Source organism: Eleutherodactylus coqui, chromosome 3 (genome assembly GCF_035609145.1).
Source record: "Eleutherodactylus coqui strain aEleCoq1 chromosome 3, aEleCoq1.hap1, whole genome shotgun sequence".
In the NCBI taxonomy this organism is placed as follows: Eukaryota; Metazoa; Chordata; class Amphibia; order Anura; family Eleutherodactylidae; genus Eleutherodactylus; species Eleutherodactylus coqui.
The window spans coordinates 55,130,198-55,158,008 of NC_089839.1; the positions used below are offsets into that span (position 1 = coordinate 55,130,198).

General features: G+C 46.6%; 1 long non-coding RNA gene and 1 pseudogene across 3 annotated transcripts; one reads left to right on the top strand and one right to left on the bottom strand.

The window, feature by feature from the left end:
- LOC136620683 (alanine aminotransferase 2-like) overlaps positions 1-19,413 on the bottom strand; it is a 51,678-nt pseudogene extending 32,265 nt beyond the window's left edge.
- Positions 19,414-21,285: 1,872 nt separating this feature from the next.
- LOC136620689 (uncharacterized) lies at positions 21,286-27,423 on the top strand. Of its 3 annotated transcripts, none has more exons than XR_010791169.1 (2): positions 21,286-21,413; positions 24,271-27,423. It is a non-coding gene; the product is annotated as an uncharacterized lncRNA (long non-coding RNA). The 3 variants fall into 3 exon arrangements; XR_010791168.1 differs by having other exon boundaries at positions 26,198-27,423; XR_010791170.1 differs by lacking the exon at positions 21,286-21,413 and adding an exon at positions 22,079-22,156 and having other exon boundaries at positions 26,198-27,423.
- The last annotated feature ends 388 nt before the right edge of the window (positions 27,424-27,811 follow it).

Sequence of the window (27,811 nt, forward strand, 5' to 3'; positions counted from 1 at the left end):
GAAGTCACTGTTAGGCCTCCAGTTGCCATGGCAATTCATTGTCCCACTGCCTCAACATCACAGAGGACACTCCCTCGCTGTTAACTCCATGCATGCTGTAATCAATAGTGCAGCATAAGGCCTGTTGTCAGTCATAGCCAGCTCCCACTGCGGATGGCGTGGGATCAGCTTTTGAGCCAGCACCATCCATATGATGTAAATGTATGTAATTTCACGTGAACTCCTTCCCACCCAGGATGTACATATCCATCCTGCGGCAGTGAGCGGTTCAAGTTAAATCATCACCACTAGGACGACTCTTTTTAGATTGGATCACTACGTGTTTTGCTACTGGCACCTATGAAAATTAAATGTAATATGATGTACCAGCCATTAAGATTAATGGCCCTCCCCATAATTCTTGGACATTTGGGTCCCCTGGAGCATGAAATGTTCCTCGTGTGTGAGAGCCCCTCTATAATGTCCATGTGCCCTAATAGGCCATACAAAGCAATGGGTGAGGTCTTATTTTGGAAAGTTCTCTAAACATCCACTTTATTATTCCTTAGTTATATCTCATTTATCCTTCATTATGTATAAAGCAGGCTTCAGGTTTCCTGATTTGACTCCTTATCATATAACTATACATTTTTTCTTTATAGCCAACATGTCACCTGAAGAGCAGGAAAGAGAGATCGATGTAGAGGAAAACCAAAACATCGAGACCAACTATGAGGAGGCAGAACTGGTGAAAGACAGCTTTGTGGAACAGGAAATACAAGCACAATACCAACGTCTTAATGACCTGATCCACATCCTGGAAGATTTGTGCGCCCAGTGCAATGCTACTCAGTTGGAAATACGGGCAGAGTTTAATCACATTAACGACCAAATCCAGAGCCTCGAAGATCTGTACATCCAGCACTATAATGCAGAGGATGCACAGAGTGGAGAAGAAAAACTGGAAGATAATGAAGAAGTAAAGATAAAGGAAGTTGGAGAGAATGGAGAGAGCATAAGAGATAGCCAAAGAGCTTCTTATGAAATGCCAGGGCCCAGTAACATCAACAGTAGAGGTAGGATATCCGGAAGTAGCTGGGAATGTTCATGGGAATTGTTTATAATCCTTTCAAATGTTATAATCTTTAACCATAGAAACACATAGATCCGCACAAGAGCTGCAGACACAAAACAATATTTAGGTCTTTGTTTAGGATTTTGCACTTTAGTGAATATAATGTCAGTTTTATGTTCCGTGATCTGACTATATATGAATATGTGTTGCTGTGGGATAGCAATGAAGACTGTAATAATTCTTATACATATTAACATGTGTTCCTTTGTTTCCTATAAACAGACAATGAATCATCTAAAGGGAAGGAAAAGGACTGTAATAAAGGGGAAAATACAGGCATAAGCATCAACACAGAGAGAGAAGAGTGTAGATCTGAGCAGTCAAGCAGCAATGGCACTTCTCTAGACGCGGAGCTGCACAAATCTACCAACACCTCTCAGAGTTGCAGTAGCCATTATGAGGAACCCATACCAAGCAACAACTGTATGGAGAAACCCGAACAACCTGGCGAGGTAACACCTGCCACGGTACCCCTAACGTTACAGTCTTTTATATTCCATCGGACACTTGGAGAAGGAGCCTTTGGAAAAGTCTATTTGGCAAGAGACATCATCCGCAATGAATGTGTTGCCGTTAAAGTTACAAACAAACAGGAGTTCACGAGTCGTACGCTCAATTTCAGAGAGTGCAATATCTTAAAACGAACCCACATGAGCCCTCACCTGATTCACGGCCTGGCCGCCTTCCACACAGCAGAATGTGTCTATTATGTGATGGAATTGGCCACCAGAGGGGACCTGTTAACGTTTATGCGTAAGAACCGTCCTCTTGATCACCCCACAATACAATTTATCACATCCGAAGTGATTTGTGGCACACAGTTCCTGCACACGAAAGGTTTCATACACCGGGACCTCAAACCAGATAACATCCTTCTGTGTGCAGACGGCCATGTCAAAATAGCAGACTTTGGTATTGCTGCAAGGATGGATGCAAATGGAAGGATCAAAGGACGGTGTATAGGTACATTACAGTATATGGCCCCAGAAGTGGTGAGGTGCCAGGAATACGGACAAGGGGTAGACTATTTTGCCATAGGTGTAATACTGTATCAGATGTACACATATAAGGTTCCTTTCAAAGGAAAAAATACCAATGCCACTAAGCTTGCCATCCTCGAATATACTCCGCACTACCCAGAGTCACTGACTCCTGACACTCTGAGCATCTTACAAGGACTGCTGCATAAAGATCAGCACCAGCGGCTAGGAGTAGAAGGAGACGTGAGGAAACATCCATATTTTTCCAACATCAATTGGGAAGATGTAGAAGCCAGGAGATTCGTACCACCGGCAATCATGACAGCGGCTTCTGTTAAACAGAATATAAAGCGAACTCTACGCTATAAGGAAAAACGGAACAAAATAAGCGCTGAAGAGCAGAAAATCTTCGAAGGAATCAGCTTTTTGTGTCCGGAATGGTCTCATCAATATCATCTTATTGACACCATTGACACCATCGAGACCAAATCTTGGATGGCCAACTTGTTTGACAGGAGGCCATTCAGGAGGAAAGAAAACTAAGTGCTCAACTTAGTGGTATATAGGATTTTCCTATATACCAGACGCATATATCTATATTACGCTCAAACAAGCAATCAAGTTGAATCACACAACCCAAACAACCAATCAGGTTGAATCACACAACTCAAACAACCAAACAGGTTGCTGGAATTCTGAATCAGAACCAATGAGGTTGCTGGAATTGCTCCATAGTACTGAGCTTCAGCGTAATATAGATATATGCATACCAGACTTCACAACACCATTGAACATCCACCCCTTAACATTCAGGTAGATTCGAGCTTCAACAACCCAGGGACTCATTCCGATCGCCATATTTGGGGTCAGGGAGGAATTTTCTCCCCTAACATGAGGACAAACCAACAATCCTCAGGGGTTTTTGCCTCCCTCTGGGACAACATAGCAAGGAATTACAGGTTGAAATTGAAGAACTTCTTTCGACCTTACTTGCTATGTAACCATCTGGACGTCTCATCTACAATGTGGTGACGATGATAAAAGGAAGCTGCTAATGAAGAAAGCAGCTCCACCACCCATCGGACTTGACGGAAGGAAGCAGCTAAGATTGCAAAGCGCTCCTTCACCCCCCGGACTTGACAAACAGAGGGCCCAAAGGCTGAACGAGGCATGTTATAGGAATCCAGGAAAGTGTCACCTATGTGTGATCTTCACCTGCATTTCGAAAAATAACACAAGAGTAAGCCGATGTTGTAGGAATCCAGGAAAGCGTCACCTATGTGTGATCTTCACCTGCATTTCGAAAAATAACACAACAGTAAGCCAATGTTGTAGGAATCCAGGAAAGCGTCACCTATGTGTGATCTTCACCTGTATTTCGAAAAACAACACAAAAGTAAGCCGAGGCCTGAAGAGCGGAATGACCATCATCTGCTCCTTTCCACTTACTGCATGATGGGAACATCTTTAACATCTTTCATTCATTAATAATAAATATATATTACCATCTATAGAGAATCTCTCTTCATTATTCCCCCATACAGAGGGGTGGTGCGTATATGATATAGTACACTATTTCAGGAAGCACGTACCTGCTTTCTGAATATTAAATCTGCACTGCTGATGGGCCGCATGGCTCGCCATTGGACATGCGCAGGACTTTTTTTTTTTTTTTAATCTCCAGCTTTTCCTGTGGAATCTGTCTGCAATGTCAATTGCGGACAGACCGCAGGTCAGACAGCTTACATTGACTTCAACGGAAGCCATGTGTGCAGGAACCACAGGAAAATGGAGCAATTTTTATCCGCATGAAGAATCATTTTTCCATAGCATGCTATGGAGGGTTATTGCTGCGGAACCCGGAGGTGGACCCCTACTCTGGATTCCACAGCAAAAATCCACCAATGTGCATGAGGTCTAATTCTTAAGGTATTGTTTTAGAATATTTAGTGAACTTGCGTGTCAGTGAGCTACAAACACTTACATGTGTAACTTATACAAGCTGTACATATATTATTATATACAGGAGATACCCAGGTTATACCAGCATGCTCAATATCTCTATATGTAGGAGATGTATAACTTATACCAGCTGTACATATATAATTATATACAGGAGATACCCAGGTTATACCAGCATGCTCAATATCTCTATATATAGGAGATGTATAACTTATACCAACTGTACATATATAATTATATACAGGAGACACCCAGGTTATACCAGCATGCTGCATATCACTTTATACAGGATGTATAACTTATACCAGCTGTACATATATAATTATATACAGGAAATACCCAAGTTATACCAGCATGTTCCATAAAACTACTAACAACCACTTGCCTGTATGTATGTGTGTGAGTGATTCTTATGCTCCACCCGTGGTAACATCATCGCTCTGCCCCCTGGTCATGCCATCAAAGGTCCTACAACATATATAAAACACAAAGTCTGACTAACAGAAGAACAACACAGTTAGGGCTCTTGGAAGGGGAGCACAAAAAAATGAGATTACAAATAAACCATTATTATCTCAAAAGACACAACTCAGCGATCCTGACAGAACACACTGACCTACCGTCACCACAGAGATTCGGTGGGCTAAAGGACCTGTGGTGATGTCACTGCTGTAGGAGAAGCCAAGCTGTGTGTGTGTGATGTGTGGGGATCATAATGTATGTACCATGCAGCAGAGCCGAGTGGCGCATTGCGCCACCAGAAACACTGGTACTATAATTTCTAACAACTCGACAGTCCTGACAGAACACACTGACCTACCTACACCACAGAGATCCAGTGGGCTGAAGGATCCGTAGTGATGTCACTGCTGTGGGAGGAGCCAAGATGTGTTTGTCTTGTGTGGTAATCAAGCGACTGTGTGTGTGATGTGCCACCAGAAACACTGGGACTATAATGTACTAATAATTACTAGTCACTATATATAGTAGATGTATAACTTATACCAGCTATACATATATATTTATATACAGGAGACATTCAGGTTATACCAGTATGGTCTATATCACTATATACAGGGGATGTATAACTTATACCAACTGTACATACATAATTCTATACAGGAGATACCCAGATTATGCCAGCATGGTCTATATCACTATATACAGGAGATGTATAACTTATACCAGCTATACATATATAATTATATACAGCAGATACCCAGGTTATACCAGCATGGTCTATATCACTATATACAGGGGATGTATAGCTTATATCAGCTGTACATATATAATTATATACAGGAGACACCCAGGTTATACCAGCATGGTATATATCACTATATACAGAAGATGTATAACTTATATCAACTATACATATATAATTATATATAGGAGACACCCAGGTTACACCAGCATGGTCGATATCACTATATACAGGAGATGTATAACTTATACCAGCTATAAATATGTAATTTTTTCATGGCATTCGATGTGCAGGTTAAATAATTTACTAACTTTTTTTCTTGGTCATTACAAATGCAGCGATACCGCGTGTGATTAATAAATATATATTTCTTTACATAGTAAAGGGGGATAGGTGGAGTTCTGATGTTTTTTTATTTTACTATTTCTTTTTAAACTGTTTAAACATTTTATTTTGGTCCCACTAGGGGACCTGAGTATAGCCATGTGTTATTATTCCTCTAATACACTTCCAGTGGCTGAGCCTCATAGACCACCATAGCTGGCAGACATGGAGGCCATATTCAAGCATGGCTTATTTATCCAGCATGGTGAACATCATCAGAAAAAAAACAATGCAGCATTGTACTTTTTAAGTCACCCTGTCTCCAAGAGGAAAATTAATAAAAAACTATCAAAAAGTCACATTAACTCCAACGTGATTCCAATAGTAACTACAGGACTTCTGCAAAAAATGACCCCCACACAACTATCTGCAGTGAAAGTAAAATAGTTCTGTCTGTGAGAAGATGGCGTCCGATGCGTTGGAGGTGTTCAGTTATACGCGGCATGTAGAGAAGCACGGAGAACCCTTCTAGGGCCTGGAGCATTAAGGAAGATGCTTGACGAGAAGACCATCAACTTTAACCCGGAAGACACAAAGAATCAGAGTAAAGCCCAACTGATGAATGATAATACAGTCAGTAGGTAAATAAAGCGTCGAGGGGCCGGGTGGTCTCCGCTCTCTAGGGAACACCATAGCAGACATCCATCACCATCAGCAACAAAACCCCCATGGCTCGTACTCACAGATTGTTGGAAAGGGTTTCAGATCTCATCTCCAATATTCCTGATTGGGGCTACTTGATGCTGAAAACACCCGTCAGCTCCAGAGAGCCCCTCACATGTGTGATACAGGGCGTCACTGTCCCTACAAGGGCTCCCATGTCTATGCTGGGGACACTATGGGGGTCACTATTACTACCGGGCCCACTATAGGGGTCGTTATTACTACTGGGGACACCATGGGGTGCCATTACTACCCAGGCCACTATAGGGGTCGTTATTACTACTGGGGACACCATGGGGTGCTATTACTACCGGGGCCACTATAGGGGTCATTATTACTACTGGGGACACCATGGGGTGCTATTACTACTAGGCACACTATGGAGGTGCAATTACTACTGGGGACACTATTACTACTAAGAAACTAAAAAGTCACCCGCACGGCTTACAAGATGACATGCAACAAAACATGCAACTGTTATACACCAAAACACTGAATGCCTTCAGTAAATCTGCCCAGTTGCACCCAGATGTGCCCATTTTACCAGCTACGCCATGTGTGAGCGAGACCTCAGTACTGTGGGAGGAGATACATACCTACACCCATCATCTTCAAGTCATTGAGCTCAACTGACACAAGATGGCCCCGGGTTAGAACTCTGGACATTCCGTAGCAATAGTGATGTCATATGAGGTCTATGATGTCATTTGTCATGTGCTGTCTCCATAATAGCCAGTGTTCTTGTGTATCAAGTTAAGAGCATTAACCCCTTAGTGATGCAACCTGTTTTGGGCTTAAGGGCACGGTTCAGATTTTACTTGATATGGGGATCACTATTACAACTGGGGACTACTATGGGGATCACTACTACTACTTGGGCCACTATGGGGTCTCTATTACTACTGCGGCCATGAAGGGGAATCAACAGCTACTGTAGGACACGTATATAAGCTATTGTTCTCAGTTACCAGCCACGTCAAGTTTGGGAGAAGAGTGTTGTTTATGTTAAAGAGTGATATGGATGTATAAATGACCCTACAACATACTCACTACTTCATGTCACATATCTCCACTGTGGAGTGATCCGCCCTAAGTGGGGGTACAGATATCAGAGGATTCTCTTGTACCAACTACGGGGTAAAGGGGTTCTACTATCGCCTCTCCACAGGCTAGTTGATAAAAATCTGATTAGTGGGGGTCCCACCGCTGAAGCCCCCACTCATCCCGAGAACAGTGGTGGCAGGTCCCTCGCTCCTCCTCCCTGCGGCTCGCTACACCCACAGGCCCAGCGTCACTTCCTTCAACTTCAAGGGGGCAGACAGAATTAGCAGAGTACAAAGCCTTCGCCATCTCCGGGAGTCCCAATGAAGATGACTGTAGCAGCACCACACCTGTGTGACTGCTGCCCTATTCATCACTGTGGGTGGGGGGGGAAGTGGGGGCGGCAGATGAGAAGCAGGGAACATAAGACCCCCAGTCTCAAGAACGATGAGCCCCCTACTAATCAGTCTGTTATTCTATATACACGTGATAGAAGTCACGCTTGGCACAACCACTTTAACAAGTTGCCAACTTCCCTTTGTGTCGGCCGTTTTCACCCAGACGACCAGATCATGCAATTTTGCCACAATTCGATAGTGTGAGAGAAAGCCTGTATATAAAGCCGATGCTTTCCAATGGGTTCCTTCACATTTGCGATGTTTTCTCTGATGCCATCTTGCGATTTTTTGTTTTGTTTTGGAGCCCATCAAACTGGTATCGACCACTTGTCCGTCAGTCCATATGTGCTGTCTGAGTTACCTGCACAGCCCGACAGCACCTATTATGTCAGTTACCGGCTCTTAGCTCCGCCCCCTGATCACGACAGTGACGTCATCACAGGTCCTTTATCCTCCTTGTGCACTGAATGAGGGATTATGGGTGGACTACATCCCCCACAAAGCCCCACGGCCTCAGTTGCTATGGATACAGCAGTACTCAGTCTGGCGGTTTGCAGCTGGTGTGGAGACTCCCTACCCCAAAAACTAAGCCCTAGCTGCACTGCAAATAAAAAAAAATGAGTGATGCTTATCTAGCAGGCTCGGTCCAGGTCCTCCAATCAATGCAGTGCTGGATGAACCAATCACAGCATCACTTCCTGGAGGTGGGGTTTATGAATCCGGCAACCAGGAAGTGATCTTCTGTGGGGGTGAACTGCAGGACCCCCAGCGGAGCTCTGGAGAGCAGCGGGACGACCCGGATGAGCCTTTTAGAGAAATACTTTTTTTTTTTCTGGAGTGCAGGTAGGGCTTAGTTTCGAGGTACGACTAAACCTTCTTGCGATTTTATCTCGGCAAGCAGCGATGCAATGCGCGATTTTACAAAGTCACGGGGATAAAGCTGCGATATCACCGTGGCGATATTGTTGTCACCCGTGTGAAAGAGGCTTAAATAAATACAACCCAGTAGTGGTGTCAGTAAGAAAAAACATAAAATAAAAAACTTGCCTAAAGTGATAAGTCCCGTCTCGCTGCCCAAATCCGCTTCCAGGAACGACGCAGATCCCGGTCTCCTCCAGCAACCGCATGCAGTAAAACATGTCAGGGGCCGTCTGCAACTCCTGTGGGGACAAACGAAAACGCAGCCTTGTTTTAGATTTAACCCCGTCTGCAAAGAATCCAGGAACGGCAACAGAATGGAGGGGAATTAAAAGCCCGTCGGCCATATAACAATCCCCTATACATTAACAACGTGGCTTGGTGCTGCAACAGGCAAAAGTGTCTTAAAGGGTTGTTCCAGGACTAAATTGCTGATGAGCCGTTTCCAGGATAAGTCATAGTTGACTGGCAAGGTCCAGCGCTCAGAGATCCCTGCCAATCAGCTGATTGCAGAGGCTGCTGTGTTAAGGGGTCTACTCCACCCTATTGTCACATTGATCAATCCCATGGCCTGACAGTAGATCAGTCTCATGCAAGTGAGTGGAACTGAGGTGCTGTACCAAGCACAGCCACTATACAATGACCAGTGCTGTGTCTGGTATGAACTGATGTGACGCTGGCGTGCACCCGAGTGCCATTGTCAGTACAATCAGCTAATATCAGGGATCCCAAGTGGGGGACCCCACCAATCAACTAGTGATGACTGATCATCACTAGTTTAGTCCTGGAAACCCACTTTAACCCCTTAACGCTACAGGATGTACAGTTACATCCTGCAGGTTTGGGGAAATGCATGAAGAGAGGTCGTGGGTCGATCCCGCTCCATACAACGCAGGTGCCGGCTGTTTCTTACAGCTGAAACCCGCCCGCAACAGCTCTGATACGCAGCGCTGCTCATCAGAGCTGTTTACCCTTTAAATGTTGCAGTCCGTTCTGACAGTGGCATTTAAATGCTCTGATCGATGTTTGGGGGTCTCACACTGCGCCCAGCAATGAGATCACGGGAGCGTTTCCTGGAGGAATTCTTCTGAAAGCCACCAGGGCTACCATTGCACATTGCCTATCAGGCCATGCTTGTGATGTGGCTTGATAGATTGCCTGTCAGATCAGACCTGCTATGGCATTACACCATACCGCAGGAGCGATCAAACCTCAAACCATCGCAAGTTCTTGTCCCCTCTGGGGACTAAAAAAAAAGACTGTACAAATTAGTTTTAAAAACACTTTTATTAAAAAAAAGTAATAAAAGTTAAAAAAAAAACAAAAAACCCTTTTGCCATATTTATAATAAAAGGATCAGAAGTGCACTTTTTTGATTACCTTATCTCCAAGAAAAAATATAAAAAGCGATCAAAAAGTTGATGGCAGGAGAAGATAATTAAATTAAATATCTTCAGGGTTAAAAAAAAAAAAAAAAAAAAAAAACGCAAACAAAAAAAAAACACACACTATATATATTTGGTGTCTAAGTATTTGTACTGACTCACAGAAAAAAGTTATCATGTTTTTGTTGCAGTGTGCACGCCAAAGATGGTGGAATTAAGTTTTTTTTCCCCATTTCACTTCATTTAGAATTTTTAAAAACTTTTTCAGTAGATTTTACGGTACATTTTATAGTACCGGTGAAAGATACAGCTCGTCCCACAGAAAACAACAATCCCTCAGACAGCTGCGGCGATGGATAAATAAACAGATATGATTTTTTTAAAAAGTGCGGAAGAAAAAGCGAAAATGGGGAAAAAACAGGGCCGCATCCTTAAGGGGTATTCCCATCTTATAAAGTGGTGGCATATTGTCGCCTGACTGGGAACACTGCTGTCCATAAAAGGGGACACAGCACTACATCAGCACTGGGTTCCCTTCATTCCATGGATTGATGCAGATCCCAGATGCCCACCCATCATACTGATCCCATATCCTGGGGATACAGCATCTATATATATAAAATTGAATGTATGTCTGTCTGCGTGCGTGTCTGTTTGTCCTTTATGCGCTACTACACCATTCATCCGATCGCCATGAAACTTTGGGAAGTTGTTAAGTACACTCCTGGGAAGATTATAGGCATAGTACAAATATCCTACGATAAATGGCGCGCGCGCGAGCGTCGTCAAAAGTTACCCCCCCCCACGTAGATCGAATAAGTAAGCCACCTGCTATTGTGATGTCATCACTGATGTCATCAACATCGGACGCCCTTGAACATGCCCCAACATGTTCTATAAAGCTGCATTGTGATGTCATTAAGGCTGTATTATGACACGTACAGCTTGGAACCACTAGAGCACGCCAGCCAATTACCATTGGAGTTGGAAGTGGGTAAACAAGTACTAGGATATATTCCTAAGAAGCCACAGCAGCCGGATAAATTGTATGTTCCACCCAATGGCTATTTTATTCAGCCCGCAAGGGGGAAGCAGCGGCCTACAAAATCTCATTCAGGTAGGTAGGTTCAGTTCTTGGAGGTTGGGGAATGCTTATGGGCAAGGCCTTATGTCTCATCCCAACTTAATTCTCTCACTTCCCAATGTCATAGAAACTTGAAATTTGGCACGAGCATTGATTAGGTCATAAATAGGAAAAGGTAATGGGTCCCAACTCGATTATTCAATTCAAAGCGCCAAAGAATTAGCGTTCAAATTTTATGTACGGAATCTAATTCTCTCATTTCCTGATGTCATAGATAGATAGATAGATAGATAGATAGACTGTATGCAATAACCCAGATAGATAGATAGATAGATAGATAGATAGATAGATAGATAGATAGATAGATAGATAGATAGATAGATAGATAGATAGATAGACTGTATGCAATGACACGTACAGCTTGAAACCATAAATACTAGAGCACGCCAGCCATTTACAGTCAGTCTCCATTGGAGTTGGAAGTGGGCAAACATGTACTAGGATATCTTCCTAAGAAGCCACAGCAGCCGGATAAATTGGATGTTCCACCCAACGGCTATTTTATTCAGCCTGCAAGGGGGAAGCAGCGGCCTACAAAACCTCAGTGGTCGCTGCTGCCGTCATCTAGATATATAAAAATGAATGTATATATGCATGTCTGTCTTCGCAGCAACGCGCGACGGGTACGCTAGTTACTTTATAAGATGGAAATAGCCATTTATTGTCTGGGAATAATCATGACAGGAAACAAGATTTTCTTTTGCGCAATTCCTGCTATAAGCACCAGGTGGCGCTCTGCAGCCATTCATCTATCTGGATGTGAAAGAGAAGCGTAGAAGATACATTACTGCACACTGACCTCAGCCTCAGCGTAGAGGAATAAAGATTCGGGGGAAGGCGTACATCGCAACCTGCAGGGGATTACACTGAATGCCAGGAACCTGGTTGAACAATTCCTCCGTTAGCCGAGCCTTGTGAGCCAGAGAGGAGAGAACAGCTTCCTTCTCCTGCAAGGACATTACATGGTTGGGGGTCTTCACAGAACGGCCGACACTTGCGTAGACTCCCGTGGGGGCTGCAACGGACATACCTGGATGAACTGCTGATGGGACTCCTCGTCGGGCTTTGGGGGGGGGTTCACCACCACATCCATGGCTGCCTGGCCGGACACCGGAGGACACAGGCGCACGGAGAGCATCTTCACCAGCTGGGCCTGGATGTCGGGGTGCAGGTTCAGCACCTCCATGCACCCCCCACGGTAGCCACACCTGAAACACACAGGGGGTCGCTGTAACAGGGTCAGAGAAGAAGCATGGAGTTTGCAGGTCCTTTACGGTTTCTTTTCTAGACCCCCCCCCCCTCTATTAATTAAAGAATGGTTGGATCTGCTGGTTGCTAATTAATATGAATGACGGATATAAGTGATACATGGGGTCACCATCTTAAGGAGTTCCCCCACATTGCAGGAGCTTGACCCTCCGCCACTTACTCTCCCATGTAACCTTTGGAGGTGGAGTGGAACGAGGCGAGCTCCACGGTGCCGCTGTATTCTGGACCCATCTCATGCAGGACTTTCTTGAAGGAATGGAACTGGCAGTCCTCAGAATAGACGTTATCCTGATAGACCTGCAAATACACAACGAAGACCAATGAGTGGCCAGCAGCGGTTGGAGAGGCTCCACCCCCACAGATTAGTTAGGCCCACAGCGTTCCATTGGCTATAATGCATTGCTTAACCCCTTAAGGACACAGACATTTCTCCTCCAATCCCCACTTCCCCATAAATTTTTGGTTTCTCTTCCTCACTTTCAAAACATCATGACCTTTCTACGTTTCGGGCGACACCGCTATCTGAGGGCTTGCTGCGGGGCGAGTTGTATTTCCCAATGGGACCATATAATGCAGTGAAAGCCTTTTAAAAATTTCTAAGTGCAGCAAAATGGCGAAAACTTAATTCCGCAATCTTTTGGGAGCGGGGCGGAGGGGGGGGGGGGGTGTCTTGTGTTTACAGCGACAAAAGCATCATGACAACTTCATTCTGCGGATCAGCCGCTAGGATTGTGAGGACACCAGACTGATTTTGTTTTCTTTCCCCTGACCAGCATAACAGGCTGGCCTTTCTGTCACCGGGGTTGTGCGAGGGTCCGTGTTTTGCGGGACGCAGTGTAGTTTCTACCGGCACCATTGGAGTATGTACAACATTTTATTCACTTAAAAAAAAAAAAAAATTCTTGAAGATGGGGTAACCAAAAACGTGCAATTCTGTCTTTGTGTACTTTTTTTCTGATGAAGTTGACCGTTCCGGAATAAATGATGCATTATTCTAACGGACTGGACTTTTATGGATGCGGCAAATAGCAAATACACTTCGATTTTCATTATAAATGCAGAAAAAAGTTTTTAAACTTTAATATACTTTTTTAAATTTTTTTTTATTTAAGGGGACTGGAACTTGTGACCGTTCTATTGCTTACACCATGTACTGCAATACTTCAATATGTCTGCCACAGGCCTTAATAGGCAGAAACACATTACAACCCTGGGGTCTTCAGAAGGCTCCCAATTGCCACGATACCTGGGAAAGCCCCTCGCTATCTAATCCTGGGGCAGAGTGGGGTACTCAAGACCCCTGAATGTCAAACTAAACATTTAAATGTCATAGGGAAAATTGACAGCGGCATTTAAAGGGTTAACTGCTGCGATTGGGGTGAACACTGATCAATGTTGTGGTGACCCGGTGTTGGCCGTGTATGAACCGATCCTGCTACATACAAACCCTGTGCACCTAGGACATACATATACATCCTGTAGTACTAAGGGGGGTAGAGGCCCTTTTACATGGTTATCGGACCTACAACCAGCCGGCCGGGTGAAAGCGCCAAAGATGAGCCAATCAGTGAGCAAACATGGATTGGTCAGCTGATCGGCTGTACATCGCCACGTGTGACGAGTGACATATACAGCTGACCAAAACTGTTCTTACCTCATCGGCCAGAAGGAACAGCCCCTCCTCCCAGGCAAAGTGGATGACTTCTTCTATGCAGCGCCGGCTCTGCACCTGCCCTATACGAGGGGGAGAGGACGGTGAGCTCCAATAACACCATATATACCCCGGAGCCTATATACCCCCCTTACTCACCGGTGGGGTTCCCAGGGTTTATAATACACAGCACCTTGGGGTTGGAGTATTCCTTGGCCCGGTACAAGGCCTTCCGCAACTCGCTGACATCCAGAGCCCAGCAGTGCTCCTCGTCCAGGTAGTAGTTCACCTGCACGGCGTTCAGCTCAGATATGGCTGCCGAGTATAAGGGATACTGAGGGATGGGGATCATGACCCTCGTCCGGGCCGTCCCCTCCCCAGATACCAGGATCTTCAGGATGCTCTGAAACACAAAGACCACTCGGTGTTCGGGTTTGCTGATAAATCCCCCCAACTTCTCAGCCATCCCAGGACATTTTAAACCCTACTGGCTACAAAGCTGCCCTTAGACCTTTCATGGCCGCCAGTCGTCGGACCAACAGCTCCCCCACCAAACGCATGAGCGCTCACTTGTATTACAGGGGTGCAGCGGCGTCCTGGTGGTAACTTATCTCCACCGAGGACAAAGGGAGCGGACATTGTATACAAGGAGTCCCCCACCCAACATCATCTATTGGGGTAAAGTTAGGAACCCCCAGACGCATCCAACAGCGCCCGCTCCTGCTAAAACTGGTGGGTTCGGATTCTCCCCTAATACATGCAGTGGGCATCAGCTACTTGCATGCAAACAATATTTCTGCCCGATTTTCAGTCCACAATGGATATCCACATGCTGACCGATGCAAGCTGCTGGGCACAACGTCTTAGTAGTCTGCGTAGAATTAGCCTTAAAGGGCTTGTCCATCCTAATAAAATAGGAGATAGCCTGTTAATGGGCATTACCAGGGTCATGTGACCTGAAGAATGTGGCGTTTAAAGGGACCCTCCAGATTTAGGACAAAGTTCTGCCAGATAGTCATAGCCATTTTCTGACTACCGAATGCACACTGGGCACTGCCCTCCAATTGGCCAATACTGATCATGCCAGCAAGTCAGGTAAATCAGAGAGAAGGTCCAGTGTATTAGTAGTCTAAAGGCCCATTTACACGGAGCGATGATCACTCCAAATTAGCTCAAACGATATTTCAAGTGATCATCTTTGCAGAACTCTAAGTAGCTAATTAGCTACTTAAGAGTAAAGCTGGGTTTACATGGGACGAATGTCGGGAAAACGATGCCTGACACTCGTCCCTGTGTGTCCTCGCTCCAGTGCTGCTGCATGGGTGCTAGTATCGCTGGTTCGCTCACAGAGCGGCCAGTAGGAGGACGGGGCGGCTGCAGGAGATTTCTCTCCTCGCTCTCCCCCGCCCCTCTCCAATGACATAACATAGCGGCCGTTCAGTACTGAACGGCTGCTATATACACTGAACAATGAGCGATCAGCTCATTGGCCATCGTTTATGCATAGCGGCCATTCAGTACTGAACAACCACTATGTTATGTCAATGAAGAGGGGTGGGGGAGAGAAATCTCCTGCAGCCTCCCCGCTGAAAGCTAACGATACAAGCTCCTGTGCGGGTGCACGGCAGCTAGTAAGTGCGGGGATGAGTATCGGGCATCGTTTGCCCAACACTCGTCCCATCTAAAAGGGCCTTAATGCAGGCGGAACAGGATACTGCCGCGATGTCTCCGAGAACAATGCAGCCGTTTTGTATATGCAAACAGCTGCATTGTTCTCGGCACTTTCAGCTGATGTCCCGCTAAGAACTGAAGAATTGAAAATCGCAACATGTTAATTGTATCGCCGTTTCCGATGCGGGTTCTCTTCTCTCTATGGGTAGAGATTTCCGCAGCGGAATACAAATGGCGCGGGTTTTGAAGAAGCCTGCGGAAATCTCGTGGAATTCCTATGCACTTCCGCTGCAGACATTCTTCAAGATTTCCGTCCCATGGGAACCCAACCTAAGAGATACCCGGAGACTCAAAAGACCCTTTGATATGAAAATCAGTGTAAATGAGGAGCATTTTGCTCACTGATTCCATAGACTGTGTCCAGAGCGGCAGCCAAACCCCGGACCCTCCATCTATAATCCCCAGCAGTGAGATACCCTACACTACATAGTAGTTGTACCCCGGCCCTTAGAGTGGGCAACTACCAGATGTAAAAAAGTTCACTCAAATGACACTTGTCCAGCGGAAACACGAGATCCGACAGGCTAGTAAGCGAGAAACCACTCATCAGTTGTTGGTCGCGTCAGCTCCGTAAAATGAAGCAACTAGTAAGCGGTTTCTCGCTCCCTGGAACAGGCAGTCTGTACTCTTTGAGCGGCTGCCTGTTCAGTGACTGGATGCGGCCAGCCGGAAGAGATCTCCAACACGCTCCGCTCTGAGCGACCATCGATCCTATGTGAACGCACAAGGGTGATAAGTATCTGACAGTTTCCCCTAAAATGTACGCACCCAACAGTCATCCCATGTAAAGCCCCCCTTGCAACGCAGCACCTCTCACTTGCCTCCATTTATATGACCCAGTCGGTCGGCAGAACTTACAGCGATGCCATCACTGGCTCCAGTGGTGAGATAGATATTGTCTGGGTCCGCAGGAATGCCTCCGTCCCGCCGCTCGATATACCGAGCGACATCTTACCGGATACAGGAGACCCCCTGGCTGGCGCTGTAGGAGCCTGGAAATGAGAATAAGACTATTTGGGCCGAGAGTCACACAGGTCAGCTTGACATAAATCTGATCTGGGGCAATGCCAGTAATGGCTACTAATCGCTCGTATGGGGGAAGGGAGTGTGTGTGCACCAAACCGAATTCTGCAGGAAACAGACAGCTCCGTTCACGCCGCAGTGGCCTATTTTGGTATTGCAGGCCAAATTCTTAATGAAATGAATGGCCTGTAATACCAAGCTTGACCACTGCAGTGAGACCAGAGCTGTCTACTTCCTGCAGAACGCAGCTCAATACAGCAGCCCACCAGCCCAGCAAACAGCTGATGAGCGGGGGTCTTCGGTAACAGCCCCTCTAGTACTGATGAGCTATCCTGAGGACAGGCATCAAGTGCTTAGAACTGAACAACCCTTTACGGCTTTGCTTTATTTTTTTAAGCAGAACACTAAAAACTCGGAAAACCGTAAATGAAGAGAAATGGAGTCATTCTCTGCGCCAATGTCTTGGACTCAGCGTCACTCACCGAGGCTCTGTCCTCCGCACGACTGCAGGATGCGCCTGGCCCGGTCTTTGGCATCTGGTGGGAAGCGAGGGCTATCTAACAGGTCGGGATACGTGCAAAGAGCAACCACCTGCGGTAAGACGACAAGCATAAAGGGAGACGCTGGCACCGAGGGTCAGCAGCGTACAACGGGCGCCACTTACCTGCCGCAGGAACGTGATTGGCTGCTGTCCCATGGCATGAGCGTCGCCGATGTTCGCCTTAATGACCTCGCTGAACGGCTTCTTGATTCCCTGGAGAGAGAGAACAAGATCAGTCAACTCAACCACTGTTCTTCCTGAGCCTCCTGGTTCACGAATAGAATGCAAGCAGCACAGAACTACTGACACAGGAAGCCCTGTAGGCGAGATGAACCTCTATATAAGTTGGATCACTCCCCCCTACGGCCACAGTAATAGGAGTCACATGCTGTATAAACCCCCCCCACCCCCTCCCCACACCGTGTATCCGGTAGCGGCAGGGACGAGGGCTCGGCTGTTGCCATGGTAACTGTATTCCATACAAAGAGCCCATTGTGGAGATTTCCAGAAATATTCAATATTTCTCAGCTCTAAAAATAAATAGTCTCAAAATGTTGACATTTCAGACGGCGTCGGGAACGGTCGCCACCGCCATCGCCATCCGCAGCCTTTATGCTTAGCTTTACTATTTCTTAATTTTGCCCAAATTTACCAAACTGTAATATTATTTGCGCTCTCGGTCACCCATCTTACAGATGTGACGATACCAAACTTGGCTTTTTTAAAAAAAATTAAAACACAAAAGTAAATGTGCGCAAGGTTTTTTTTTTTTTTCACTATTTTTTATTCCCTTTTTTGTGGCCCTGTAGGGGACTTGAACCGGTGACTCCATGATCACTGTAATACATTGATCGCTGCATGCAAGGGGTTAACAGCAGGGATCGGTGTTCCCACTGAGGCCGATGCCTGCTGTGGTTGGCGCAGGCTCAGCTTCTCAGCCGCACCATCCATTGGACCTACCCATACGCCCGCACGTGGGACCGCCTCCTTGGGGCGGGGTTAGATCCGTCGCCGCGCAGGAATGGAGGCCTTTCCAACAGACAACCCCCCCATGTGTTGTTCCCAGGGTGGACTCCGCCCAGCGGCGCCACGGAATCCGCTTTGCTTCCGCGCGTGGATGTTATATCGCTGTGCAGACGCGGCGCAGAATCCCATTAAACGTAGTCAGATGTAAATTTGCGCAAATTCCGCTACAAAAAAACCCCGCGGTGCGAACCGACCGACAGATCGCAGCGGCAGAAACAGGCGGCTCCATTATCAGCGCCGCTCGTCTTCATTCTTATGGCGCCGATGATCACAGGGATGATACTTGTGCGCAGGGGGAGAGCAGCGGCGCCGCCGATGATGTAATTGTCACCCGCAGCGCCGGAAAGAGAAGACGATCAGCGAGGAGATTTAGCTTCCATCCGGAATGAGCAGCAGAAGGACTACAACCCCCAGCAGACGCTCCCTGCCGTGTGATGGCCTGAATCATGGACTTTGTGATTACAACTCCCAGCATGATGGCTCTAGTTCTCCCCCCCTAGACATGCTGGGACTTGTAGTCCTATCCCCCTCAACACATGCTTGGACTTGTAGTTCTCCTCCAGCCCAATGGGCATGCTGAGACTTGTAGTTCTCTCCGTCCCCTGAGCATGCTGGGACTTGCAGTCCTCCCCCCCACTCCATGGGCATGCTGGGACTTGTAGTCCTCTCCCTCCCCTGGGCATGCTGGGACTTGTAGTCCTCTCCCTCCCCTGGGCATGCTGGGACTTGTAGTGCTCCTCACCTGCTGCAGCTCCCTCTCTATCTCCCCGGCTTTCAGCACAATGGCTCCCCGCACCGCGTACTCCACCGCCCGGACCTGCGGGTTCATGGACTGCAGAGTGAGGATCCTGTCCCGGGAGCGGCGGGCGGGCGGCCGGGGCCTCCGCGGCGGAGCTGCTGCACCTGCGGAGACCGCGGAACAGGTCCCGAAGCGCGGAGCGGAGCCGCATGTCACCGGCACGGACTACAACTCCCGCTTTCCTCGCCGGGCACCACGTGACCTGCCAGGTGACGGGCAGTGTCCGCAGCGCCCTCTAGTGGTAATACGTAAACACTACAGAGCCTGGTGGAAGCCAGAGGCGTTGTCTCTAATAACCAATCAGAGCCCGGCTGATATGACGTGCCGTGATCGTTGCTATGGGCAACCACCCATAACAAATGTCACGTGATCACATGGCAGGGCACATTTGGGGTCCCTTATTAGAGGGGCTGTTTGGGGGCCTAAAGAAAAAGCTTCTAAAGATGTAAAGTGCAAAACACAATGGGGAAAGAACTCGGAATGACAGCCAATCACAGAGGAGCTTCCATCCTTCAAGGCAGAATGTGAAATGAATGCTGCGCTGTGATTGGTTGCCCGGGGGAACGAAGACGCAAAACGCACGCATTTTGAGTGTGGGGGAAAAACACGCGATATGAGCTATTTATGAGGGGGTGAGCGGTTTGGGCAGCGCAATAAAGTGCAATAGCGAGTTTAAGTAGGCTAACGCTTGTATGAGGCCGGCCTAAGGGCGCCCACAGACTTCGTTTTTTTAACGCGAATGTCAATGTAGTGTTAAAAACGCATCGCACAAAAATCACGCCAACTTGCGATGCGTTTTTAACATTCGCATAAAAAAACGTAGCGTTAACCGGTGAAAAAAACGCGCAAGAAAAACGCAAGTGTGCAAGAGCCTTTAGGGTGGCGTCACACGAGTGTTTGCGCAAATACGTTCGCCACAGAGCAGCGTATTTTGCGCATAAACAAAGCTTGAAGAGGCCGTTCTGTGCGCGTCTGCGCATAGTACTGTAATTTTGGCGCACGCAGGGCCAGTTCACATGAACGCGTTTCCCTTTCCGTGGAAAAAAATGGCTATTACATCCTAATGAGGGCGGTCTGTCTTCTCCCCTCGGATGTTGCGCAGTGCGTCACGTTTCTGCTTGTGTATTTGCGCACCAACGGTAAAGTTTTTGCGCACGTATTTTGTTGACTAAGCGACCTCATTGACGGCACAACTATGTTTCGCTGAGGCGCAAGGATCTGCGCACACGCTCGTCTGAAGGCGTCACACGGGCGTATGTGTAATTGCGCACGCCTCAGCCCAATATATTTGCGCTATGAACGCGACTCTTTTGCGTGTGCATCGGCATATTTCCCACCATTTACGCCCGCTGGGATGTTTTGTGGCCCATGGAGTACAATCCCGCCATCATTTTATTGGCCCAATGACTTCCGGATGGTCTTTTTCCAGCTGAATTGCGCATCTCTTGGCGCTATTGTGGGCGTTTTTGCATCCTAATTGACGTCTTTGGGGTCTTTTGGTGCGAAAATATGCAGGAAAACAGAGACGATGCGTTTTGTTTTTTTGGCGTGACCAAATTGCGCAGGAAAATATGCGCCCGTGAACGAACACATTGAAATAATTATATTCCGCTGACTACGTAACGCACGCAGTGATGTCATACTAGTATAATGATGCCGCAGCGCAGGGATGACCCCCACAGGAGAGGTCACGGTGTGCCCATCATAGAATTCAGGAAGGGGCAAGAAAATACACTGTATAATTAAAACCGGCAGCAATATAACTGGGAGAGGAGCAGGTTGTGTGCATGCGTGACGTCTGCGGCTCCCGGACAACTAACAGATTGTATCAGCGCTCTCCCCACTGACCAATCAGATCACAGCATCCATTTATCCTCGGTATAGAGTATAATGAAAGCTCCATTCTGATTGGTTGCTATAGGCAACGCTGCTCCTCTATCAGACCAGCCTAGTTTGATTGACTCTCAGAACTCCACGTCCCCTCCGTTGTGGCTGAGCCAATCCTGGACGCACGTTTGACGTCATGCGCGTTCACGAGAGGCGGGGAAGCGGGCTGTGCATAGGAGGGGGCGAGGCGGGGATGCGCGCTGTGGACGCGCCCGGCGAGAGGGAGCATGTCCACGGCCAGAGCCAAGAAAGTGAAGATGGCCACCAAGTCCTGCCCGCAGTGCGACCAACAGGTGAGGGCAGCCCGAGGCCCCCGAGGGCCACACAACCCGGGCAACAGCTGCCTGAGCGTGCCTGGCATCCCTGCGGAGAGGAGGGCGCTGCTGTGATTATATACTGGGGCTGATCCTATGTATCATGTGTGTGATATGGGGACTGGTTGGATATTATTATATGGGGCATGTTATAATCCTGTATTTATTATATATTGTAACTATTTTATATATTTTCTAAAAAAATGCAACATTTTATTTGTTCTCTGCAGCCTGGAGATATCAGCTGGGCTGCAGGGCTGAAGGGGTTAATTGTAGGGGGCAGAGGGGTCATTTGATACTTTGTAGCCGCATTGCTTTAATTACAGGGGGAGATGGGGGTCTACAGGAAGTGCAGCCCGGACACTGAGGGGTTAATGTGCCGGAGAGAATAGAGACTGGGTGGTTTGTTTGTTTTGTTTTTTTGATTTTTTTTTATTTTACTTTTTGTATTTCATTTTGGGGTGACTTAATGTTCTTCCCCCAAACTCCATGGCTGGGGGAGGGGGTGTAATGATGGAGGAGGGGCGACCCCTCTGCAGGGATCAGATCAGGTTTCCTTTCTTTGCGCCAGTTAATAGTTACTGTAAATAGTATTTGCCTGGAGGGAAGTGAGAGGATGTGGGGAGGGAGGGGTTAACGGCAGGCGCCGGCCTCGTGTGCAGCTGTCTACGGGGGCCGCATGCCTGGGCCTTGTGATCTACAGGGGGTGTAATATGTGTCCGGTAATATATTACATGTCTGTGATATAGACTTATTATAATTTTTTTTTTTTATATATACTTTTTTTAACCCCTTGTTTGGTAATATGTTGCAGCCGATGCCCCCGTATAGTTTCTGCACGTTTCCACCTCCATGCGTATAATGTACATAGAACACCCCATCGCCCGCCATAACAACGGGACTAGATTTACGCAAATCGTAATATCCCCCCCACCAAAAAAAAGTATTTAGAGGCACAGAAAGAGGAAAAAATCCCATCGACTGTTCTCCATCATCTAAAGGCCGCCGACGCTCGATATTAAGGGAGGCTTCACATCTAGGGCAGGAAAGGGGAACCCCCACGCCCCCCCCCCCCCATCTGCCCACTGATAGCACCCAGCATGCAAGGTCTGGCACCGATGTCCACAATATGTGTTCAATCACCTCTATTACCCCCCAGTTGTACCCAACCCCGGCCCGCGTGCCTTACGTCTGCCCCAGTCTAAGTATCTTATATACGTGCTAAACCACTTTAATGGAGTCCGATGAACTACACGCACCTGCGGCACTCGCAGACTGTCAGGCAGAGGTATCGAAGCCTACAGAACGCCATGGCCTGTTGATCTCCACGAATACGGCCCACATCATCCCGTTCTTCTACCTTCACTGCGAACGGCTGTGAATCGTAAGAAAGCTTCTGTCCAGAGAAATAAGTCATTAACCCCTCGTAGCTCCAGAACACTCAAGGAAGTTCACCGAAGGGTGCCGGACTGCGAGTGCAGATACTGAAATGGGTCCTAGATGGTCCCGCTCCTCTCACATCCCTTCCATCATATTTATAAGTGCGGGCTGTAATATTGGGACTGGGCTGTGTCTGTGAGCTGGACTGCAGTACCCGATGCAGCCTGTGGACCGTCATGGCGCCATTTTTAGTAGAAACAAAAAATGCAGCCATCTTTTTTTTTTTCTGTTCCCAGATAAACCCTTTAACGCGACCCTCCTCCGGCCTGGAGAGACCAAGATGGCCGCAGCGCTTCTCTGACTGCGTTAGTACGCATCCTTAGCCTCAGGGCAGCCATATTACACACGCAGTGAATGGACATTGGTTTTCATCGGCGCCCGCGCAATAGCATTTTATAATTGTATATATGATACGCGTAAAAAAGAACACCGCGGTACTGATTTACCGTGTATAATTTTTTGTAAATTAAACTGCTCTTTTGGTGGAGCTGGCTTATGTGTTTTGCCTGGTAGCCGCTGCGGAAATTCAGCTTTCCATGGATCCTGACAAATTATGGGCCACCTACAAGACAGACGTAGGGAAATTGAATGTACCCACCATGATAATATATACGAGACCCAGATACACACCCCTGGGTCAAACAGTATCCCCTTAGTGAAGAAAAAAAAAAAAAGGGGTGAAGGGTCAGCCACGCTGATGATCTGATGATCTTGGAAAACTGCCGACTGGCCACAACTTCACTGTTATTTTCCCTTGCAGAAGATGGCTGTAAGGCCTGGAGGCCTCCTCCAAAGCCTAACCAAGTTCTGCAAGAAAGGTTGTTCTCCTGGCCAGGCCATACCTGTACATACATCCGTTGCCAAATTCCGCACCTTTCTGGGCCTTGTTTCATACTGCCGCCCATACGACAGTATTGACACAAAAGCACGGAGGACAACCACGGCCACTGAGATACTACTCCATGAGGTTGGATCCAGTGACTCGAGGAGCTCCCTCATGTGTTTGTGCAGTGGCAGCAGTACAGACAATGGCTGACAAATCTTCTAAGTTGGTATTGGACTACCCCCTAGTGGTCCACACCCCAAATGACATCCAGAACATACTCATGCAAGTACAACCCAAGCACTTATCTCTGGCCTATTAGATTCGGCTACAATGTGCTCTTTCCATGCTTCCCCTAATATTTCTTCCCAATGTTGTACTACCTTGAACCCAGCTACTTTTCTTTTAATCAGGTATTCCGGTTCAAACGGGGGAGGAGAGGCATAGGTGATTTGAGTATGGCAGATCAAATATTTTCTTAAAAATTTTTTTAATTCTTTGCAACAAGATTCTGACAAAAACTGTTATTAGAATCCACTATTAATGATGCATATTTTGAGTTTTCTTTTGTAGATGGTACCAGGGTGAGGATTGATGACTCCGAACCAGAGATGCAGAGGTCACACAACAAGATGTCCTAAAACGCAGAAGCTCTGCCTCCGCATGCTCCAGTGCAAGAAGCGGAACCGAAGGCCCTCACTGAGGCGTGTAGAGTGGTAGAAGGTAAGACGGCAACTCTTTACATTGACTCCTGGAATGCATTTGGCATAGCTCAAGATTACGGCCCAATATGGAAGGCCAGACAGCTTGTTATCTCAGTAGGACAGCCAATTAAGAATGGTGCAGCGGTACAGAGTCTCATGGAAACCCTACTACTACTACCTGGCAATGGAGAGCTCACACCGATTCCTACAATGGAGAAGCGAGAGACGACACCCTCGCCGACAGCACAGCAAAGGCAGCGGCCCTCAAGCCATGCAAGAAAGAAGAAAAGTTACTGACAGCATTCAGAGTCAGTGATAAAAACTTTGGACATTGACAAAACTTTGGACATTGACAAAACTTTGAACATTAATATGCCAAGGACTTTACAGTTACAAGCCAACGAGGAAGGAAAGCAAAATGGGCTAAAAGACGGGAGCAACAGAACAGGACGGCGTATGGTGAACAATCAGCAGAACTTGCCTACAGAGGTCCCTGTCCCCCATGATGGCCCAACTGGTACACAGAATCAAAAGCAGCAATGACGTCGACACTGAACAAGAATGGGTGACACCTGGGTTCTCTGTAGCTGCTGCATCATTTGTCCAGTTAGCATGATCTTTGCCATATGCGAGTCAGGACAGAAGTAAGGTGGCCATATAACACTTGCCTGGACCACTCTACCCATTTCAGAGATTGCCAATTTGACCACATTCAGCTCACACCTGTTGGGGAGTATGAATATGTGCTTGTTGTTGTTGTTGGAGTCTTTTTCAGGTTGGAGGCCCACCCTGATACTAAGGTAAATGAGCAGGTAACCACACAGAAGCTCATGAATGAGCTAATCTGCAGATACAGGGTACCGGAAGTGAATAAGGTAAACGAAGGTACACACTTCATAGGTGAAATAATGTGACATCATGTCTGGAAGGTAATTGGACAGGGGAGTGTGCCTTGGTAAAGCCCTTATGCTCCTCCACATCCTGTCAGACAGCATTGAGGATAATGAGGTTACCCCCAATAGTTACTTTATCTCAATCCAACTCTGCTGTGTTCTGTAGTTATCCTGTCATGTTGGTCTATCCTTGTTTTCTGCATAGGTACGGCGGTTCTTTCCAGTCTTGTCACTAGGTAGTGTAGGGTCAGTGTTGGCGGCCTGGACCTGTCCACCATCAGGGCTATCTCCAGGAGGGACATTGATGTGGGTGAAGATCAGGGAGTCCCACGCCGTGCGTACCTGTGCACACTACTAGCATTGTAACAGTACACTAGAATGAGAAGAGAGGCTCCTGGTGGTAGTTTTGACCTACACGTGTACATTGACGTCATAGGACAGCCAAGGGGGGTACCTGACGAGTTTTTAAAACTTAGAGACCACGTTAAAGCTGGATTCGAGTCCATTTTTCTGATCATTATGGTAAATAAAATGTTGACTGGATTAATTATGTTTATTATAATTAGCAGCGGTTTATAAATTATACTAGAGATGCCTTAAAGGAACTAGTCGACCAATAGGACCTACCTCGACTATGACTTTTCAAAATAAAATGGCACGAGGTACGATTTTAGCCAAAAAGGGGAGACTTGTACCTACATTCCAGACAAAACGTGACCCGCAGGTAAAGACGCAGTTGCCATTAAGAAGCTAACCGCACTAACTAAAAAGAGCTAACCTTAGTCTGTTTCCTCAGTTAGGTACATACCTAACAGCAGAATAGAAAAAATAAGTTTTAAAACATTGTGTATTTAGAACACTGTGATAGGTTTTCGCTAAGATTTTCCTTTATTTTATCTGCAGTGCACTCTGCTCATGCCACGCAACATGCCGGTGTTACAACGCCCCTGGTCCTGTTACCTTGCCGCCTCTGGAAAAGGGAAGTTGGAATAATCACCTTGTAGTTTCTTCCTTCCAGACTGATAGATATGATCATGCACGTACTAATGGAGCAGAGGTTCAGTCATGTTGATCAGGCATTAGATAGCCCTAATTTTGCACTCTTTGTGGATGAATCGAGGTAGTGTCAAGAAGGCGGGTTCTACACAAGAGGTTACTCTGATAAAAAAAAAGATACTAACTATATTTGTTGCCATTATAATTGTCCTAATTTCTGTTTGTTGTTGCATACAGTGAATTCCGACCCTGATGACTACCTGGTCCACCTGTCTCACTATGATGTCCAACAAAAAGCCCACTGTCAGCACAAACGTCGTCATCATGGATCCAGAATATGATGATGTCGAACCATCCTATACCCCCATGGCAGTGGTAGCCCCAGTCTACAACACAATGCAGATCTAGGGTCAATGGTGGGGGGTTAGGGTGGGACAGAGTAGGGACACATAGTGTGGTGAGTTTAGTGAAACAGATAGTTTCAAGGGGGGCTGTAGTGGAAACCCAATATATCTATATTCTGGACTGTGGACCTTTGATAGTGGACAGTGAACCTGTATTTGTACGTTTAACATTCTGTATAACAAATGACATGTTTGCCTTCTGTTTTGATACAAATATAGATATGTTTTTACATTTATGCAATATTTCTACTTCCTTAATCAAACATCTTTTTCCTAAACTTTGCTGACAAAGATAATATTTAACATGAACACGCCATACTTTTCCATCTGTTTTGTAACTTTAGAAGAAGTAAAGATCAGACAGATAACCGCAGGTTAAGCAAGTACCGCTTTTAGAATACCGCAATAATAACCCAAGCAATTTTACTGGAAACATATGCAAATAACATGGGAGATTTAGGCAATTACTAATTCATGATGTAACATCCAATCATATCAAAGGAACCACACGTGGGTCCAAGACAACCCACTCATCTCGTCCACCACCTGATGGCCAATCACAAATGACCGGAGGATGGAAGAATTGCAAGACGCTTATCCAATAATTAAATAATACGTTGTATCTATGTAATCTTTGACCTGCCCAGATGGGCAGATATGTTAAACTCTTTTAAAAGAGGCTGCGCGCCCAACAATAAAGCAGAATTGAGGAAGCTTATACATGCTGAACCTGTGTCAGTGTGAAATCTTCTTATGCGCATAATCAATTCAGAATTAATCTGGAAGGGTGTAAACATTCCTAATTGAGTAAGACATTGGATGCAAAAGGAAATCCACGACAGTGTATTTGTGCCAGACGGGTAAAACAACGCAATGGGAAGTCTTTGTGCACCCACAGCATAGGTCAGCCCAAGGAACTCAAACATGGTATTACACATGAGGAAATCAGAGTGCCCAAACATGGCAGAGTTTCACCCTGCTAAGGGCCTCAGCCTTGGCCCACATTTCTGCCCTAGTCAGTCAGTGTATTTGTGCAAGACAGGTAAAACACCGCAATGGGTAGTCTTTGTGCACCCACAGCATAGGCAGACCCCTGTAACATTTCTGTAGCAAGAGT